Source organism: Rattus rattus, chromosome 5 (genome assembly GCF_011064425.1).
Source record: "Rattus rattus isolate New Zealand chromosome 5, Rrattus_CSIRO_v1, whole genome shotgun sequence".
NCBI lineage: Eukaryota > Metazoa > Chordata > Mammalia > Rodentia > Muridae > Rattus > Rattus rattus.
In genome coordinates, this window is record NC_046158.1 from 132,967,510 (window position 1) to 132,983,792 (window position 16,283).

Consider the following 16,283-nt stretch of genomic DNA (forward strand, 5'->3'; position numbering starts at 1 on the left):
GCCTGGAGCTCAGAGACCCTCCTGCTTCTACTTCCCACGTGCTGGGATTAAAAGTATGTGCCAGTATGCCTGTCTGTTATCCCTAAAGGGAAGCTCCAATTCTCCAGTTTCTCTATAAGGTTGGTGAACCTTGTTTGTTTAAAAAAAAAATCCCTCCAAAACTAGTACTGGCCATGGTGGGACATACCATTAATCCTAGCAAGAAGCAAGAGTCAAGGGGATATCTGTAAATTCAACGCCAGCGTGGCTTGCAGAGCGAGTTGCAAGACAGTCAGGACTACAGACTATGCACAGAAACCCTATCTCAGTAAATCAATCAATCAATCAATCAATCAATCAATAAGTAAATCTTCCAAACTTTAAATGGCTTTTTGGGCATTTATTTTAAAAGTTCAATTCCTCAAGTGACAGTGTTTCCCTTTCAAGATCTTTTGTCTCTTAGCACTCAGGAAGCAGAGGCAGGAAGATGTCTGTGAGTTCCAGGCCAGCCTGGTCTACATAGTGAGTTTCAGGCTAGCTAGGACTATGTAAGAGAAATCCAGTCTCAAAATAAAAAATTTAAAAAAATAAATTAATTAGAGCTCTTTTTGCCTAAGCTCCCTGGGACATTAAAGCTGTCCACCTGGGACATTTGCCTTTTAAAGGACCCATTGCCAGCTCCTAGTCTGAGGCGCGGGTGATAATACCCGAACCTTACGGAAATCTCACCCCTCATTTCAAATTCATGGCAGGAATTACTTTGCGGGAGAAAATGAGGGCCAGGTTCTCCATTGTCTACTCTGTTTTCCTCTTTGGAACAATTATAAAGTGAATGCCTGTTTCGACCCCATGGAGAATTGCAAAGTTGGTCTCTGCAGGGTGCCGTGAACCTGGCTGGGGGTTTAACTTGAGAAGTGTTACCGAGGAAAGTCTTCTTCTAAAAATACTTTCCTCTCCTGTGATACGGAGGAGACCATTCAATCATTCAATCCGGAAGGGCCTAGCTATTTAATAAGCACGTACTCTGTAGTGGGAACAAAGGGGAGGATTCCTTCTGTGACTTTGTGTCTAAGGTATATTGTTTGTTTGTTTCCTTTTTCTTTTCTTTCTTTTTTTTTAACTGGGGATTGAACCCTGGGTTCTCTTGCATGCTAGGCAAATGTTTACCATGCAGTGTTTGAAAAGTCACCTAAAGCCACTGCAAAGGAGAAGAAATCTAGGGGCCGAGTGGCTGTTGGCAGGTTTTATGGGCTGTAGCCAGTCAGTGAGGGGAGGGAGGGGAGTGGGCAGGTTTGAAATATGAGCAAATATGAAATAGTCCCTAACTCTTGTCAGGTTCAGGACACCTGACAGGACTGGAAGTGGGTGAGAGGGATGTGTGAGACCTGTCATTCCTTAACTTCCCAAATAGCCGCTGTCTGGAACATTTTTCTAGGACCAGTCCAAGAAGGGCTATCCGCAGACTTTGCATGTGAACTTCAGGGAGCTTGGAGGAGGTAGTCCGGAGCAAGCAGTCTGGACCTAGAACTGAGTAGGAAGTAGACTGGGTACGGGGGCAGGTAGCCAAGGGCAACAGCGAGGTCCAAGGCCTTAGAGCCTGCCATGACATCTGTACCCAGAGAGGGAAAGCCACAAGCTTTCCTAAGTCCCTCACTGACTTCCAGAGCGGATGAGAATGCACTGGGCAGCTGATGTTGCCTGTACCTGTTCCTTCTTGGGGATCAAGACTGTGCTTCTAGGAAGTTTCAGGGATGCTGACTGATTTGTCTGAAGGCAGCGCAGTGTATGAGGGGAGATGGTAATGAAGGAGAGATTCAGGAGACAGGTGTTTACTGAGTGCCTAATTTGGAGTGGAGGTGTTGCTTGATCTTGGTAAGCAAATAGGGTGGATGACTTAAAGTCACATCAGGGGGCTGGAGTGTTGGCTTAATAAGTGTGAGACCCCCTGGTTCCAGACCCCAGCACCGCCACTACCACCACCACCACCACCACCAAACGCTTAGTCTAGTCAGTACTAGTCAAGAAAATAGTCAGTGGCCCATGGGGTGTTGTAGGGGTTTTAAATGAAAGGACCAGAGCAAAAGGCACGAGTGTTCCTGTTGAAAATGAAAAGTGAGGAGTGGGAGAGGTGGCCTCTAAGGACACATCAAGCCTGAGCACTTTACAATGGGCTTCTTTCTCTCCCCAGGGCTGGGAGAACCCCTGTAGTCATTCTGGGAAATGGGCCCCATTCTCATTATTATTCCAATTAAAGTTGGGATGGGGGGGGTCTAACGTCTCAGCTTGGTACACAAAGTGGGAGATGGGGGTTTGCTCTTGGATGTAGGGGATCGACTGGCTGCATTGTTCCAGCTCTCCCACCAAGCCAGCTGTGAGCTGTGGCTCTCAGACAAACCTTCTCCCCGTAGCTCAGCCTCAGTTGCCTCAACTGTAAAACGAGGCTCTTCATGTTTGAGGCAGTGTGAGTGAAGACCTTGAGGAGAAAATGGGCTAGCCTTGAAAGCAGGTGCCCAGGAAGAGCGCCTGTGAAGAGACAGGAGAATGTTCCGTGCAGAGGAAAAACATTTCCACTCAAGTTCTCATTAATTTTGTTGTTAATTTATGCGTGAACGTGAGTCTGCCTGGCTGTGTCCTCCCGCAGGATGACCTCCTGCCACAACGTGTGCAGAGATTAGAGGACAGTTTTCTAGAATCACTCTTTCCACCACAGGATCATCGGGAATTGAACTCTGCTCACTGGGATTGGTGGCAAACACCTTTACCTGCTGAGTCCACCCTCACTGCATTTTAAAACAAAGTCATCGTCTCTCTCCCATGCTGCCCTCCATCTCCCAGAGCTGAGGATGACCTTGAATCATTTTTTTTTTTTTTTTTTGGTTCTTTTTTTCGGAGCTGGGGACCGAACCCAGGGCCTTGCGCTTCCTAGGTAAGCGCTCTACCACTGAGCTAAATCCCCAGCCCCTTGAATCATTTTTAATTAATTTACTTTTACTCATATGCATGTGTATGAGTTTATGGGCAGCACATGTATGCAGGATCTGGAGCTGCAAGCAGTTGTGAGCTTCCCGACATGGGTGTTGGGGAACTGAACTAGGGTCCTCTCTGAAGAGTGAAGGGTGCTTTTAACTGATGAGCCATCTTAACAGCCCAACCTAAAAACAGGCTATCTCAATGTAGCGCCCCATTCCCCAGCCATTCTGGCTGTCCAGGAACTCACTCTGTGGATCGGACTGTCCTTGAACTTAGAGATCTACTACCTGTTTCGGCTTCCTGAGTGCTGGAATTAAAGGCATGTGCTGAATTCCAGGTCACCCACCTTGAATTTTTGATCCACTTGTCTCTGTCTCTCTCAAGAGTGATGGAGTGATCAGCATGGGCTCTTATGTCCAGTTTAATTGCACCACAAGACTATGGTTATTTATTTATTTATAGTTTATGTGTGTTGGTGTTTTGTCTGCTTGTATATGTGAGGGTGTTAGACCTTGGAGTTACAGACAGTTGTGAGCTGCCATGCGGGTACTGGGATTTGAACCTGGGTCCTCTGAAACTAGTCAGTGTCATCTCTCCAGCCCCCATACACTATGGTTTTATATAACAACATCTTAGTGATTTTTTTCTTTTTTTTTCTTTTTTTTAAAGTTTTTTTTATTTATTTCATGTATGTGAGTACACCGTAGCTGACTTCAGACATTACAGATGGTTGTGGGCCACCATGTGGTTGCTGGGAATTGAACTCAGGACCTCTGGAAGAGCAGTCGCTGCTCTTAACCGCTGAGCCATTGCTCCAGCCCAGTGATTTTTTTCAATGAGCTAGGTACTGTGTGAGATGCCTTCTGTGTGTTTAATTACATAATTCTTCAACAAACTTTGAAGTAGCTAAAGTTATCATCTCTGTTTTTTTTTTTTTTTTTTTTTTTGTTCTTTTTTTCGGAGCTGGGGACCGAACCCAGGGCCTTGCGCTTCCTAGGCAAGCGCTCTACCACTGAGCTAAATCCCCAACCCATCATCCCTGTTTTAAAGATGATTGAGGCATAGCATCTAGGCTTGGGTACTCATTAAAATACTTACCCCACAGTGAGGACCAGTATACATTAGGCACTCTGTCAAAAACTTCACAGTCAGGAGGCCAGGGATGTTGCTTAGTGGTAGAGTGCTAGAGTGCTAAGTTCTGAGTTTAGCTCCCTGTACTGCTAAATAAATAAATCAATAATAAATTAAGCCAGGTATGGTGGTGTATATCATTTTTTTTAAAGATCTGTTTATTTATTTTATGAGTACACTGTCACTGTCTTCAACACACAAGGAGAGGATTCCATTAGAGATGGTTGTGAGCCACCATGTGGTTGCTGGGATTTGAACTCAGGATCTCTGGAAGAGCAGTCAGTGCTCTTAACCACTGAGCCATCTCTCCAGCCCGGTGGTGCACATCTTTAATCCCACCACTGGTAGGTGGGGGCAGAGGGAGGTGGATTTCTGAGTTTGAGGACAGTGTGGTCTACAGAGTGAGTTCCAGAGAGCCAGGGTTACACAAAGAAATCTGTCTCGAAAAACATAGATAGATAGATAGATAGACAGACAGACAGATAGACAGATACCCACAGCTGCTCTAAGATAGTAGGGCTGAACACAAATATTGACTGGTGGACGTCTACCAGTGTTCATTCATCAGCGCAAGGTGTATAGCTTTCATTTTAACAGTCTGATGTACCCCAGGCTGGCCTTGAACCCTGATCCTCTTATACTACTCAAGACCTAGAATCACAGGCCCAGGGTGAGTGTACCCAGCTACAGAGGAGAGGGTGGTTTGTTTGTTTTTCTCTCATCCTTTTGGGGCAGGGTCTTGTGCTAAATGTGTCTGGTGGCTGGCCTGGCTTGGAACTCATGGATATCCTGCTGGTTTTGTCTCCCACGTGTTGGGATGGCAGGTATGTGCGTGCATTGATTTTCCTGTATGAGGGAATAAACAGGTGCCAGTATACTCCTTTCCTAGATACTTCCTGTTTGTTAAGAGCAAGGACATCCTTTTGTATATGTGTTTTCTTCCTTCTTTGTTGAAGGAGGGGGGAGGCATCTGAGTCTATAGTCCAGGCTTATCCTGAACTGTCTTTGTAGGCCAGCCCGGCGGCTCAGACTCCTAGCAACCCTGCCACCTCTGCCTCCCAAGAGCTAGACCGGAAAGCTTGTGCCACCAACCCCAGCTTGTTTTTTGTCTCCTGGATGTAAAACAAAGGGGCTTAAGTCACAGATGTGTGTGGTGTGGCACTAGCGATGGAGCCCCTGGGCCTTGCCCAAGGTGGGCAAGCCTTCATCCACAGAGCTACAAATCCAACCCCGATTCCCATCATGGCTGAAGTGACTATGATCGGTCATTACAGTAAACACTGCTGGCAAACCTCCACGTACAGGTGGTTCAGCCAACATCACGTTATATAAATGCCTCCCTCTTCCACTGGGCTTTTGCTTCACTCGCCCAAAATTTAGGCTTGTGCTCTTTGCTCTGCCTTTTACAGGGCAGTCTTGTGGCTCGAGTGAGTCAAACTGGAGATTATTTTCCTTCTTTTAACAAGGTCTCATTGCACAACCCTGGCTGAGCTGACTTGCAATAGAGACCAGGCTGACCAGTGATCCATCCTGTGTCTGCCTCTGAAGTGCTGGGATTAAAGGTATTCACCACCACACCTCCCTAGCGGTAGTTTTCTTTCTTTCTTTTAAAAATAAGCTCATTCTTTTGTATGTGTGGGTGTTTTGCTTCTTATGGAAGCCAGAAGAGGATATCTGGTCTCCTGGCTACAGACAGTTGTGAGCTGCCAAGGGGGTGCTGGAAATCGACCCCTGTTCCTCTGGAAGACCGGCCAGTGCTCTTAACCACTGAGTCATCTGTCCAGTTCTGTCTATAGTTTTCTTACTCCCATTTTCCTGAACTTTTTTTTTCTGGGTGTGGGAAACGGGGATTTAGACAGGGTCTCACATAGCTACAGCCCAGTCTGGTCTGGAACTTGCTGTGTAGCTGAGACTGAACTTAAATTCCGTAACCTCCAAGTGCTGGGATTCCAGGCAGGACCCACCCTGCCTTGATTCTCTTGATAGTTATTGTCCTTCTCAAGTGACAGACCAAGACCACCTGCTCATCCAGACTCTTTTAAGGCATCCTCTTTCTGTGTCAACTTCCGGACACCTTTTAGAGCCCTGAAAGTCAAGATGTCCCTGCTGTCCCTCCTCCCCAGGGGGCCATGTACAGGCTGGGCTGGGCTTTCTTTCCTTTTGTCTTTTGGAAAGTCTACTCTTTTTTAAGTGGAAAAGGGCCCAGAAAGTGTTGAAGCTTTTAGTTCCCAAAGCAAATCAGTCACCATTTGCTCATTTACTCACTAACCAGGAAGAGGTGCAGGAGGAAAGCCGTGTTTAACACTCGTTAGAGCCCCAGAGGCAGGGAACCTGAGGGGATTCATTCGACTAACTTGAGTTAGTTCCTTTCGCTGCTAGCCCCCTAGAGAGAGCTAGACCGAAGCTGGAAGCCACCTCTGCCCACAAGGGGATGCAGACAAGACTTCAACACAATCTCAGAAGGGTTTCAGTGTTATAGGAACACGACGAGCTAGAAGGATTCGAAGACCGTTCTGTGTAGTAACAAGAAACCTTCTTCCTGTGACAAATCTGGGGAAACAAAGTCTGAGAGGAGGAAGGAGTCCGAAGCTTTTCTCAGAAGGACAATGAATGCCTGGTGTGTAGGAGGAACAGCAAAGCGGGAAAGGAGGTTGGAGTGAAGTCAGGGAGACAACAAAATAAACGATTTGTGAAAGCCGAGCCTGCATGTGGTTGGCCTTGTGGTTAGCAATCATTCCATTTGTTTATTCTTTTAACATATATTTATTTAGTATCTACTTTGGTGTTCGCCATCTAATGTATGGAGACAGACAAGCAAGCAAACAAGAAACAAACATAAACGCCAGGTGCCTATCATAAATATTTGTGTTTCGCCAGTGGTTCAGCGTGGGCCTTATGGCGGAGGCAGCCCTAAGCTGCAGAGTAGGGCTCCTCCTCAGCTGGCACGGGGAACCCAGGTAGTTGGGGGAACATGTATGCTTTTTCTTCCTCCAAGGCCTTCTTTCCCCTCAAGATGGCTGACAAAGGCCAAGCTGGGTGAAAGCAGGAAGCAGTACGGGGTTCCAAGCGGGTGACCTGCAGGGCCATCACAGCGCCCTGGCCAGCCTTGCAGCAGAGGGGTGGTCGAAAAGCCGATGCAGGGTTGCTGTGTGACTCCAGCAGGAGCTCTTCCCTCTCTGGGCCGCTCATCCAGACCTGCGAGTGTGTGCTTGCATGTGCGTGTGTGCATCTGATCTAGGTTGGGGGACAAGGGAGGGTGTCTCAGGTGGAGAAGTCTGGGCACTATCTTTGGGCTCCGGTCATCCGGGAGGGTGACCCGCCAGGCAGAGGGGGCCCAGGGGCGGCTCCCGAGGAGGCGGGGCGAGGAAGCTCGGGAGGGATTTCAAATCTCCCTCGCCCGTCCCCTTTGCTCGGCTGGCCGGTGAGTGGCTGCGGCGGGGGCGCCCCCCGGGCGGGGGCGGGGCGAGGGCCGGGCCGGGGCTACAAGGGCAGCGGCGCCGCCCCCTCCCCACCCACTCCCGTGCGCGCCCGGCCCAAGGCGTCTTCGTCGCCGCCCCTCGCCTCGCAGCCGAAGCCCGCGTGGACGCTCTCGCCTGAGCGCCCCGGACTAACCTGGTGGCCCACTGGCGCGCGGCGAGCGCACGGCGCTCCGGGCCGGCAGCGCGGGGGGTTAAGCGCCCAAGTAAAAAGTAGCGCGGCGATCGGCGCCGGAGATTCGCGAGCCCGGCACCCGCGCCGCCCGCCGGCCACGACCCGCGGCGCGACCGCGGCGCCGCGCCACAGCCAGCCTCGCGACAGGTGAGGGCCACGCGCCCCTCGGGGACTGGGACCTGATGGCTGGGGCTGTGTGGGTGCTGGGGCGAAAGGTTCCCTGGAGGCGCCTGGATCTTTGCGGGGGTCAGGGAGAACGGGGCGCGTGGCGCTTAGCGGGACGGGGACACGGTACCGGGCACGGGGACAGAGGAAGCGAAGTCCCCGCTGTACTCCGCCACTCTGAAGAGTTGAAGGCAGGAGAACTAAGCAGCTTTTCTGGAGTGTAGAGTTGAGAGAAGTTCGGAGCGGAGTGGGGCCGGAGCGGTGGCTGTCCCCAGGACCCAGTGTCCTTACCTAGCCCGGTTCGTACCCAGAGCCTCCTCGGGGAGGAATGGCTGGGATGTAGAGGGAGAAGTTGTCTCGTCAATGTGGCAGTGGATGTAGATCCGTTCTGACATGGAACCTCGCACTTCCAGGTTAGGATGGTGCTCTGGGTACCGGCATGTGGGGATGCGAGATGGGCGTTGTCCCCGGGGTCCTCCGGAGCCCAGCCACTTGGAGCTCTGGCGCAGCCGGCTGCTGGGAGGGGCTGGCCGAGCACACCTGGCCGGGGAGGAGCTAGTTGGGGGCGGTTCCTCACCGTGCCTGTTGCCCTAGGGGCTCACTTTCCATTCTTAACCTTCTTCCGGGGTGTGGTGGCCCCACTACCCAGTCCCTACAGAGAGTCCTTAATTATCAGATAACCCTCTGCCTCCACTTCCTAGCGGTCTATCGTCTGTGCTTCAGGGATTGCTTAGGGATACCTGTGGAGTCCGTCCAGGCTCGAGGGTACAACCAAAGCGGAGACATGCTACGTTCCCGAGGTTGGACTGCGGCGCAGAGGGGAAGCATTTCTTGCTCCAGTCTCACCTGTGGCAGCAGTCCTGTACTCTCCATGCCTCTGCCTCCAGCCTGCCACCCCCTGCATCCCGGAGGCATGGAATCCCTGTTTTCCTGCTTTGCACTCTGAGGCATATGAATTAAAATGAATTAAGGGCTAAGTAGAGTGCTTCCGGACTTGTGGATTTTGTGGATTGGTGGCACTCACCCACCTTCCTCTGTCCACCAGGCCTGCTGAGGCTTGTGAACCAGGTCTTGAAAACCTCAGGTATACACCTTTCCAGATTCGGGAGTCTCCCCTCCCCCACCCATAGTGCCCTGGGACCAAATCCAGGGACTTGCTTATTTCGGGTAAGCCACCTATCACTGGGTTACACCTCCCAGCTTCAAGGTAAACGTAGTAGGGTTGGTAATCCAGCAAGCACGGTCTTTATTGTGTGGTTGGCCTCATTACCTATCAGCACATGGTTAGAAGCAGGCTGCCCTTCTCAGGCGAGTGCTGTCTTGGATTTGTGCTCAAATCCTCTCATGGCAAAAGCCATTACAGGTCTATCCCTGTGCCTCAGTTGCTACCTGTTGCAATGGAAACAGTTCACAAAGGCTAGGGATGAAGGCAGCTTGTGGGCTCTTCAACCCTACGTCTTCAAGGTGGCGGCCATATGCACTCAGTGGTACAGCACCTGGAGTAGGCCTCAGTTCACGAATGCTGAGGTATGTTGGGTCGAGTGGAATGGAAAGTCACCTCTGCCAGCCCCTCCTTTTCCTGCCTTCCTGAGGTAGTGTTTCATTCTCAGCTATGGAAGCCTTTCTAAACCATCATTGTCTGTGACTGGGGAGTTGGCAGGAAGGGCCTGTCTTTGTTTCCTTTTAAAAAAATGATATTTTATTCCGTATGTGTACACGCACGGGGCACCATTGTGAAGGTCAGGAAAACATGTGGCAGGCAGTACACTCTACCATGTGGGTCTGGAGATCAAACTAAGGACATCAGCCTGGGCTGCAAGTGTCTTTACCTGCAGGGCTTTCTCCATCACCAGCCCCTTTGTTTCCTGTTGGAAAAGGACTGTGTTGTTTATGGTTTGGAGCCACTTCTTTTTTTTCTCCTTCCCGTTCCAAGTTTAAAGATTGCTAAAGGTGTAATTGACAAGCTAAGCAGAGTCCTTTACCTTTCCTGTTGGGGTGGCAAGAGCTGAGACAAAGGGGCTGGGGCCAGCCACATCCTTCTTAAAGCCATAGGCCAAACCCTTACCCCTACAAAGGTTGGGGGAGGGGAGAAGAGGATCTGGGAGCTGCAGGGGGCTGAGGGAGGAGGAAGGGAGGTGGGGCTGAGGAGGCTGCTTCCCTGCCTGCCCTTCCTCCAGCCATGTGGTGCCTCTGACCCAGAGACGCCTGTCACCCTTCATTGTTGCAGCCAAGGCACCCGATTGCAGTGGACATATTTGGACAAGTACTCCATCCAGGGGGATGTCCCTTGGCATTCTTTTGTCCCAGACCATGTTCCATGCCAACGACACCTCTAGTTCTGGATCCCGAGATAACTTAGCTTGCTAAATCTGAAGTTTCCTGGGTCCTATACTGGTACAGGGTGCTCTCAGGCCTGGTGGATTTTTTTTTTCCCCTTTAGAAATAGGGCCTTCTATGTCGCATAAGGTGTTTCAAACACAACATCATTCCTTTGCCCCCAAGTAGTGGCGTGCATCACCAGGCCTGGCCTCAGCTGTATTCTGTTGGGTGGTCTGGCCTGCCTGTTTCTAACCTCTCCCCACTTACCTCCCACAGGCCATGTCTGAATGCTTCTCGTGTCCTTTGCAAAGTGTGACCGTGTATGTGTGTGTGTTCGCCAGCATGTGCACACCTCTCAGGGACCTTTTCATAGGTGATGGGGCGGAGGTTTTGGGATATCTAGTCACATTGATTGTTGTGACTAACCTTTATTTATTTATTTGTTTGTTTATTTATTTTTTGGATCTGAGGACCGAACCCAGGGCCTTGTGCTTGCTAGGCAAGCGCTCTACCACTGAGCTAAATCCCCAACCCCATGACTAGCCTTTAATAGGGGACATTTACCCTTTAACCTTTTCTACCAGCTCAAGACGGATCGCTCTGCAGAAGGATAGGTGCCCAGTGCTGCTATTCAGATGGGTCAGTCTCTGGCTGACACAGGCACATTGGCTGCTGTGTTTAGTTAGTTTTCTGAGGCTCCTTTCTAGCTGGGGAGCTGGTATGATGCACCCTTAACCCACCAGTGGCTACAAGGGTCACATGGGATCCAGGATATTTTTTAAGTTAGTGAACTGATTCGCTAATCAGTTCAGGAATGAGGAAGCTCATTCGCAGTTAGTCGAGGAAAGCCCTAAGTCAAAACCCGATGTCCGCAGGGTAATAGGATGCTGAGGCAGCAGCAACAGGGCCAGGGTTGACGTTCCGGGTATGAGGTCATGTCCTGAGCCTCCCTTGGTCTATAAAATCAACAAGGGAGACTTTTTGGACCACCTAACATTGTTTTAAAAGGTCTATTTTACATTTACACCATCGCTGTCCTCAGACACACCAGAAGAGGGCGCCAGATCCCATTACAGATGGTCGTGAACTGTCGCATGGTTGGTGAGAATTGAACTCGGGACCTCTGGAGGAGCAGTCAGCGCTCTTAACCACTGAGCCATCTCTCCAGCCCCAGGAGGTTTCAGTTTTAAGGAGCTTATTACTGAGTAATTGCTGGAGATGGGAAAGTTCAGTTAATAGAAAAGGACCGTGGGGAGGCAAATGTTGAGGATGTGGTTCAGTAGTGGGACACTTCCTCAGCCAGCATGAGGCCCTGGGTTCAATCCATTGTAAGGTACCCACACAAAACAATACATTTTTTTTTTCTTTTTTTCGGAGCTGGGGACCGAACCCAGGGCCTTGCGCTTCCTAGGCAAGCGCTCTACCACTGAGCTAAATCCCCAACCCCAAAACAATACATTTTAGCTCTTACCTCTTGAGAGTTTCTGCATATACCTGTCTAGACTGACATTTGCTATGACATAGGACATGTAGCACAGCCTGGCCTTAAACATTGGCCATCCTTCTGCTTCAGTGCTTTGTGTTTGGATTATGGGCGTGAACCACGTGGTCTCCCTTGCTGTTGCTATTGGATTAAATCCAGCGAGGCTTTGTCCATGCCTTACAGGTACACACAACCTCTGAACTACACATAGCTTCCCTGGTGTGTTCGAAGTGAGTCTTGCTGTAGATAGGCCTGAGCGCTGGGTTTCAAGTGTGTGTCTCTGTTCAGCTCAACATTTAATGCTTACGTTTTTGACTGAGTCTCGTTCCCAACGGGCCTTACTGGTAACCAGCAGCATTGGAGCTCCATCTCGGGGTAAGGGTGCCTGAGGCCTGCACGAGGACCCGGTTGGGTTTGATCGTTACTTGGCACTGCACCCTCAAAGGAAAATAAAAAGCAGGTGTGTTGGGACAGCAAACGAACTTGCTTTGCGTTTCCTCGGTTTCTGTTACTGAATCTGCTTGCGTTTTCTGACCAGTGAGCTCTTCTCGTGCGCTGCTTGAGATGTGTGGGAGTTAAGAGTTCCCTCCGGAGCTTGTGTTTTTGCCTCCCCTGGACTTATGCTGTCTAATCCCCTGTGTTCCTGCCCAAGGCTCAGCCTGCGTGCATGCCAACGACAGAACGGTTTGAGGAAGGACACCTACCTGGAAGAGGGAAGAGTAGTTAATTTTCTGGAGTCCCATTTCCATGATATGCAGCCACATATGGTTCCAGTTGTATGCCTGCTTGGGCCAGTGCTGGGGCTATGAGACCCAACTTGGGGTGACATTACCAACAGCCGTCACTGCTTCCTGGCATTCAGCCGCCATGAATGGATTGTACTGATTTTTGTTTTCAGCTGCAACAGTGGGCATCATGTAGTGAAGCCCTTGATGAGCCCGGGGACCTGGCGGATGGTTGCTCAGGCTAGCCACGTGAGAAGGTCGGTGTTGAGGGTAGGGCTTTTTCACCAACCCCGGGGTTTATGAAAACTCTGAAGAAATGTATATAGGAAGTCATTCTTGCCCCAGGTAAAAGTGGACCCACAACAGTGTAGTGTCTGAACTTTTCCTACTCTGCCTCTGTTCCCTGATTATTACAATTACACCTTCCTTAATATTTTTATTTTTTTGTATGAGTACACTGTAGCTGTCTTCAGACGTACCAGAAGAGGGCACCGGATCCCATTAGATGGTTGTGAGTCACCATGTGGTTGTGGGAATTGAACTCAGGACCTGAAAGAAGAAGTTAGTTCTCTCCAGTCCCATGTGCAGGTTTTTCTTTTTTTTTTTTTTTTTTTTTTTCTTTTTTTTTGGAGCTGGGGACCCGAACCCAGGGCCTTGCTTCCTAGGCAAGTGCTCTACCACTGAGCTAAATCCCCAACCCCCATGTGCAGGTTTTCTAAGTTAACATGGCCCCTTCTAGCTGGAGCTGTCCTCACGTGCCCTTCAGTAGTGCTCCTTAATGGCTGTGTAGAAATCTCTCTTTCCCCACCCTAATACACAGCCATTTGTTTGCAGATTTTGCTATGACATTACAATGACTGGAGATATATATATATATATATATATATATATATATATATATATATATATATATTTTTTAAAATTTGAGTTTCTGAAGAGATGGGTCAACAGTTAAGAGCACTGGCTATTCTATGAAGGAACCAAGTGGCAGATTTCCAGCATCCACATGGCTGCATACAACTCTATAATTCCAGTTCCAGGGGATCTGATGGCCTCCTTTGGCCTCTGCAGGTAGTAGTAGGTGCCATACACACACAGACACAGACACAGAGTATACATGTAGACAAAACACTTCATTCAGAAAATAAAAGTAAGATTTTATTAAAGATAATTGAAATGGGTCTTGCCCAATAGACCTGGTAGGCTGGTGCTTGTTTTGTGGGCTAGGCTGGCCACCAACCCTGGATAGTCCTCTTGGCTTCAGACTTCAGAGTGAGGGCATTACAGGGATTGTCCAGCATGCCCAACTGATTGTACTGGTCTCTCAAAAAAAAAAAACTTGGGCAAGTAGATTCCCAACTGCTTCCCTATGGAGAAGAGAGAGAGACTTGGCATTTTCTTTGCTTTGTGTGCAGGTGCCTGATATATGTACAGGAGCCTGTGCCCCAGGTATGTTTAGGGGTCAGAGGGTGTCCTGCCTTAATCTTCTCAGACAGGGTCTCATTGGTCAGAGACTCACTCCCCGGGGCCACAGGCCCCTTTCTTGGCTACCTTTGATTTTTCTGAGTCAATCTACGTGCTTGTCTGACAAGTGTTCTTACCATCTCTCCTTTAAGGTGTTTGTAGGTGAGTCCAGGTGGAGCTGGAGTACAGGTGGTTGTGAGCACCTGGAGTACAGGTGGTTGTGAACAGCTGGAGTACAGATGGTTGTGAACAGCTGGAGTACAGGTGGTTGTGAGCAGCTGGTGTGGTACTGAGAACTGAGCTTGAATCCTTTGCAAGAAACATGGACCTAAGCACTGAGCCATTTCTAGCCAATCCCTAGTTTTTAAAATTTTATGTCTTAGTGTTTTGCTGTATGTATACAAATATGTGTGCCACATGTATAGTGTATGTACTGCACATGTGAGCCTCCAGATGGGTACTGGGATATAATAAACCTAAATCTTCTGCAACAAGTAGCCACTGCTCTTAAACCACCACGCTGTCTTTCCAACTCCACACTTTATTTATTTATTTAAAAAAAGTTGTTAGCTTTTATTATTTTTTTGTTCTGTGAGACAGGGTTTCTTTGTTCCTGGCTATCCTGGAACTCACTTTGTAGGCTAGGCTGGCCTCGAACTCAGATCCCCTTCCTCGGTTTCCCAAGTACTGGGAGTAGAGATGGGTAACACACTGCCCAGCTGCCAGCTTCTCATTGTGTAGCCCTGGATGGTTTTGAACTTGTCATGCTTCTGGTTCCCAGATGCTCTCTGAGGTATTGAGCAGTTCTGAGTCACAGAATGAGGTGTTTTTCTTATTTTTGGGGACAGAATCTGACTGTACTGTCTAGGTGTCCTTGGACCCCCAGTCCTCTTGTCCCAAGTGCTGGGATTTGTCATTTACCACCATGCCTGGCTTCAGGGAAGTCTGGTATCAAAAGTAGGGCTCGGGTAAGGCTTGTAGCAGGATGAGAAAGTCACGTTTTGGGCTAGATTGTTTTTTTTTTTGAATCTGTTCAAAGTACATGTCCATCAATGGCCACTTCTTGTTCAAATTTCATGCCCTTCAATGGCCACTTCTATCACAGGTGGTGACATGCTAGTTTGCAAGGTGAATCCTGATGTGATTTTGGTAGTATGACTGTTTTGGGTAGCATGATGGTACACACGGTTAATCCTAACACTCAAGAGACAGGCAGATCTGACTGAGCTCAAGGCCAGCCTGGTACCAAGGCTCAAAAAACTAAATAAACCCTAGCCAAAACTGTGCTGAATGCATGCAAACCCATGGACCTATGCCATGACAGTGACAGTCAGGACAACTCGAGGTACGTTCTTCTTCTTGTGTTCTTGGGGATTGGACGCACATCGTCAAGCTTGGCGGCTTTGTCACGTGACGAGCCATCTCTGACCTTCTGCGTTTAATTGTTAATGTAATTCTGCATTGTATTGTTTTTCAATGTTTCTCTGTGTCCAGGACAGCCCTGACTGTCCTGGAACTTGTTGTGTAGATCAGGCTGGCCTCAAACTCCGATCCCCCGGCCCCTGCCTCCTTCCTAAGTGCTGGGATGAAAAGCGTGCACCGCCCCCACCTGGCTTGCGTTATGTTTTAGTCAAGATTTCATTTTATTTTGTGGGTGTTTTGCCTGCACCTGTCCGCACTGCATCCACTTAGTATCCTCAGAGGCCAGAAGAAGGTGTCCTTGAAGAGCAGTGAGGACTAATTTAAGCCTTCTTTAGCCCTACACTTAATTTTAACTTACTCTGTCCCGGGCCTTGTAAGAGCTCCTGTAGTGCCCTAAGTGTCTGACTCTTGGAATGTTGTGAACCTGACAGGACTCTGCTTCCTCTGAGCCATAGTGTGTCCTGTAAAAGGTAGGATGTGTATTCACTGAGGCACAAGGGAAATGCCCCCAGCACATCTGATCACAGCTGTTTTTATGGAACAGGGAGGGGAGGACACCCAGGGAGACTGGATTCTCAGTGCCCCACACCGGAACTTCTAGAAGGGAGCAGGTGAGAATCTTTCTTTGTTTGTCCTGAGGCTGGAGGTGAGGCACAGACTTCATTTTCTCCCCTTTCATGTCCTTAACACCCTCCTTCCTGCTAGGGAGTTTACAGGATGCTGCGGAATAGCTCTTTTGCTGGCCAGCCTGGAAGAGATGGATGACATCCGCTCTAAGCTTCATTTTTGGGGTTGGAAGGAGTTCCTGGGCCCCCTCTTGAGTCTAATAGGGGGTGTCATTTACCCCTCATCTGCCACATTGCATTTGATCTCCTCTGACCTGGTTCCTGCACAGCTGCCCAGTCTCTGGGAAAGGGTCAGATAGTACCTTTGCTCCTGAGGATAGGCAGCCACCTCTTGGAAGGTAAAGAGTT

The 16,283-nt window shown here is 49.2% G+C and overlaps 1 protein-coding gene across 1 annotated transcript in view; it reads left to right on the plus strand.

The window, feature by feature from the left end:
* Positions 1 to 7,785: 7,785 nt before the first annotated feature.
* The window catches only part of LOC116902148 (DNA (cytosine-5)-methyltransferase 3B), a 39,905-nt gene continuing 31,407 nt past the window's right edge, over positions 7,786 to 16,283 (plus strand). The window contains exon 1 of the mRNA XM_032904481.1: positions 7,786 to 7,878. The gene's annotated coding sequence lies outside the window, so the exon portion shown is untranslated. The remainder of the gene's footprint in view (positions 7,879 to 16,283) is intronic.